At 35.3% G+C, this 5,078-nt stretch overlaps 1 long non-coding RNA gene across 1 annotated transcript; it reads right to left on the reverse strand.

Annotated features, from left to right (window-relative positions):
* Positions 1 to 2,811: 2,811 nt before the first annotated feature.
* Positions 2,812 to 3,228, reverse strand: LOC125502678. The gene is made up of 2 exons (XR_007280449.1): positions 3,139 to 3,228; positions 2,812 to 3,065 (listed from the first exon to the last, which is right to left on the reverse strand). It is a non-coding gene; the product is annotated as an uncharacterized LOC125502678 (long non-coding RNA).
* Between the last annotated feature and the right edge of the window lie 1,850 nt (positions 3,229 to 5,078).

Genomic DNA, 5,078 nt, shown 5'->3' on the forward strand with positions numbered 1-5,078 from the left:
AAAAGAATTGTTTAAATTTTTAAATTTGGAATAAACTAAGTGAATTAGCCAGGATCACACGCAACGTTTCAACGGGCTATCCTCCAATAAGGCAATAAATAGCAATAAAAAAGCAAGTATTCCGACGGATCCCAGCCCCTGAAAATTCCTAACACGAATCGTTTAGCCGAAAATGATTTGCTTACATTTTTGACAAACAGATTATTTAATCACCTCTGCGAAATGCATACTTATGCATTATACATACATGTATCTATGCTGGTTAAGAAAAATTAAAACAGCGAAAAACCAAAATGGGTTGGCCAGGATCATTCACGGTAAAAGCAATGCTAAACTTACCGAAAGCTGCATTCTACCACTTGTAAAAAATAGGAAAATCTGTATTATTACATAAACTTAGTCGAGAACCCAGTGATTTGATTGGAAAGAAAAAGAAATAGGAAACTGAATAAAACTTTATATGTTTCTCGAAAACTCAACTAAGTTCAAGTTAAGGGTTTATAGATTAATAATCTTACCTGCTTTTTGCAAAGGTCCCGCATTCTCCATTGTCTGTCCATGAAACCACAAAAAGCACACACTACACGAGCCCACAATGAGAATCCACACAAAGTTGAAAATAAATGTGGATTACACTCAACAATTAACATGTTAGATGGTCGACCGTTCGTGCCTAAATGGCGCTAAGTTGGTATTTTTATCCCGTTTATGAACAAAGAACCGACTACCAATTTAGTCCCTTGCCCATAATAGACTGAACTAAATGTCCTGCTTTCCGATAAAACTCCTGCGAAATTAAGGTGTTTATCACATAAAAAACGCACTGAGCTACAGTACTCACATAATAATATAATCGTTTGATCGCTGACCATTTGGGGGACTCATTGTATTGCGATTGTGTTCGATTTCAGTTTTTTTCTTATTGATGATTTTCTAGAATTTTCCAGTCCGCGATCGAACTGGTATGGATATTTAGCGTAAACAAAGTTGCTTTCTCGGGTAAAGATAAACAAACATCGCCGTTCATGGGGCGACTTCTGAATGCTAAATTAAATACTCGCTCTCCGATCAATCGTTTGCTCAATTGTCATGAAACGTGAAAACCTTTTTACCTTGATCTATTGTGAGAGGCTGGATAATCAATCAAGAATCAAAGTAAACCATTTGCAAAATATGCCATGATTTGTAAATGCTTCAGTTTGATTGCACTATTAAGAGCGACGGAAAATTCGCAGTTTTACTCAACTGCACGCTTTCTTTTAAAAATTGAGAACTTCCGATTTAGAACAAGTAGTAACTTGAATTTTCACACCGTATAGAAGACTCATGTGGTTGACAGCGCTTAAATTTCTACTTCAATCGCACTAAAGTCTGATTTTTGTCAACGGTTTGCAAAATGCGACAAAAATTCGCAATGAAGATTGGATCGCAACAGAACACCCCTGTTTTACATAGTAAAGCAGTCTACTGTGTCAAATTTGTCGAGTTAAGATTGATCAAAACATATTTAAAACTCGCACTGTTCTTATTGATAATGTGTGTAAGAACCGTGTAATTCACGTTAAGAAAAAGTAATTATGTATCTGGTTTTGGGCTCTCTGGATTTCAATAATGAAAAGTGACTTCCGTTGTAGATTATCCCCTCGCTAAGTAAAATAACACTTTTCTTCTGAAAATGTCCTTTTCAACGACCTGTCGACGTTGGAAAGTTCACCATTCTCCCCTGCATGGGTGGAAACAGTTTCAATTTTTGAGCCCTTTGAGCTAAATATTTTGTGTAAAAGGCATAATTTATGAATGTCTTTTGCTCTATTTTCCTGAAATTTTTAACTTTTGAAGCTTGATATGTTAAATAAAGTCTACTCAAATGGCCGATCCAGATTCAAAATGCAATATAGTTTTAAAAAATGTCTAAGCGGCAGAACCATATTCAGCCCAGCTCATGATTTGTCATTGCTTTCTTCTGCTCGCAGCATTAAAGCGACGGAAAACTCACCTTTATTACTGTTGTACTCTCCATTCAAGAATACAATGTATGTAGCAAAGTACCTACAGCAACTCAATTTGCTTGAATTCGTCTGGACTGTGTGATGTTAATGTGTTTACAAAGCTTGTTAAAAGTAAGCCATATCTGAAAATGGCCTTTCAGTTCTCTTTTCTTGCGTAACGTGATACTGCATCTGTGTTAACTTTTTGCTCAATTCCTCTTTGTTCGCAGTCACTATTTTTGGTAAATTCCCTGGACTCAGGTTATAAGTTTCTGATAAGTTAATTAAGTGTATGACTTCTGACTCGAGGAATTATGTGCCCGGGAGCCAGCGACCGTTTAAGGGTAGCCATTAATTATTTGGTATCACTAGTAAGTGAATGGACCTCCAGGCGTAGCTGCGGCAGTCTCCCACACACGTAAAATAATAGTAAACAAATAATAATACCCCAAAAGCTGAGACTTTGGTGACATATTAATTATGTTGCAAACCAACGTTAAAATGCATCCAGCTGACTTTAGAGTGGGGGGTTACGCTCCAGCTTTTAGATAGATAAGTTAATAAGTTAACCGAAATAGATATCCAGCTTCATATTCAAGGGGGAAAAGTGCATCGCTATGGGAACGAGCGCGTTGCATCTTTAACTGCATCAGCTGGGTACTTTTCCCCCAGTGCATATAACTTTTTCACTTAACTTATTAACTTAGGTATTGCATAATAAATACCAATAAAGTTCTTGTGGTATCATATATCTGTATTTTTTTGTCTATGAACAGCTGCAAACCAGCGCTGTCCCCTTTTTAAAAAATTTATGCACTAATCACTTTGTTAATTACTATTATTATTTCATCACATCATACATACAAGCTTGATTTTTTTCACCAACTAGGGACTGACAATACAATTCATTAATCATCTGTTATGAAAAGACCATAAAGTCCTCGATTTTTTATTTGTTCCTGGTGATTGATTAATGGCAACGAAACATTTTGCACAATTTACTTTGAGAAACGCAAGTGATTTCTGAAATCGGCTTTAGTAAATTTCTCTAAGGTATTTTCCATATCTCGAATATACCTGAAAGTAATACAATTATTATTTGAATTGCAAATCACGCTTGTTGATGTTTTCTTTACTGCTTCTTTGGTACCTTTGTGGTATTCAAATCTAATTCCAAGTCTGCAAAATACATCGAGATTGCTATCTATATTTTTAAAACAAATAATATAAAAACACGAGAAGCTGAGAACTTTTGCTCACAAAATAGCTTTGGCGATCGGTCGGAGATGCCTATACCCCATCTCCGACAAATTACCATCGCACCGCCCATCAACATTGAAACGCGCTTGCGTCAGATGCCCAACCGATTGTTAAAATAGCAGCACAATGTTAATATTTATTTTAAACATTATTCATTTAATTGATTTTAAGCTTAGATAATAATTCTACGGAAAATTTATTTGTTAAAATCGAAACTATGTAAGTAAATCGGTGAAATGCGATAAATACGTTTACAGACAAAAGTGTCGAATAAAATAAATTTTCTACGATATATTCAAGAGATAATTTCGAGAGAATATCCATGAAATAATAACATCGAGTCTACGCATTTATACCTGTGGTGATATATTGTACAGGGTGGGCCACTAAGACAGGTGCTTGGCCGTATCTCAAAAACTATTAGTCGTATCGATTTTAAGTAAAAAAATATATAAGTAAAGTGGCTCAGGGAAATGACCGGAAATAACTTTCAAGTTTGCAAAATGTAATGTAAAGTTTGGATACGTATTTTTAGCTCTTTCAGATAGGCTAAGGTAGGTTGCAAGTACCTTCATTCTATTCTCGACAAACTTTCAGTTATTTCTTGTGGAAGTATTAGTGTTGTCGCTAGTCAAATAAAGTGGTGGGAAATAATCAAATAACGGTTCAAAAAGTTGTTAATAGCTCCGTATTGGCTTAACTAAATTCAACGCTTAAATTGCAATTGAATAGCTCTTGATTTACATTAACACCTATTATTAAATATTGGTCGATTTGATTGCCACTTTGGCCGCCAAAGGGCGCGTTATAAAAAGTCGTCAAACTTTTTCGATTTTCTTAATTTTTTTAATTGGAATGATATATAATTTTTTAGCTGCTAAAAATCGACGGACATTTACCGAGAAATGATTACAGATTTTTTACTCGTCTTGCTCAGCGATTACGGACAACAGGAAGCATCCACCGTCCAGTTCTTCGAAGATTCCGTAGTGGTCGCACAGAGGAAAATGTGATAAAAGTTTTGGCATATATTGAATTCGATCCTCATTTTAAGTACTAGGACAATTTCTATGGATTTGGGGATAACCCGGACTACCGTTAGTAGGATATTGAAAGAACATAAGTAAATCAATAATATGAACAATATCTATTATTTATTCTTTTATTTTCAATGTTGTATATTTTAATACACTTTTATCTTTAAATGTGTAACTTTAAAGTTGTAGTTAACACATATTTTTTTAAACTGCATCCTTACCACGTTGTTCTTCACCAGGCTTTATCACATCAGGATTTTGAGAGGCGTCTGGATCATTGCCATTGGCTACTAAACATGATTCGAGATCATCATCAGTATCCTACAAATATACTTTGGACATATGAAGCTACTTTTAACAGCAACCGGGGAGTTAATTTGCATAATATGCGTTATTGGTCCAGAACAAACCCTCACTAGATGCAGGAAGTGGAGCATCAAGGGCGATTTAGGGTCAATGTCTGATGCGGAATAATTGGGGGCCGAATTATCGGTCCATTTATATTTGAACAAAAGTTCAACGGAAATATTTATTTACACTTTTTACAAAACCAACTACCATTACTGTTGGAAGACATACTGGTGCGAAAGCGAGTAAACATGTTTCTTCAACAAGATGGGTATTCGGCTCATTTATCGGTAAATGTCCGTCGATTTTTAGCAGCTAAAAAATTATGTGTCATTCCATTTAAATTCCAAAAAAAATCAAAAAGTCTAGCGACTTTTTATAACGCGCCCTTTGGCGGCTAAAGTGGCAATCATATCGGCCAATATTTTATAGCAGGTGTTAATGT

The sequence above is a fragment of the Dendroctonus ponderosae genome, unplaced genomic scaffold, assembly GCF_020466585.1.
Source record: "Dendroctonus ponderosae isolate FM_Combo_2020 unplaced genomic scaffold, Dpon_F_20191213v2 Dpon_F_20191213_1, whole genome shotgun sequence".
NCBI classification, from domain to species: Eukaryota; Metazoa; Arthropoda; class Insecta; order Coleoptera; family Curculionidae; genus Dendroctonus; species Dendroctonus ponderosae.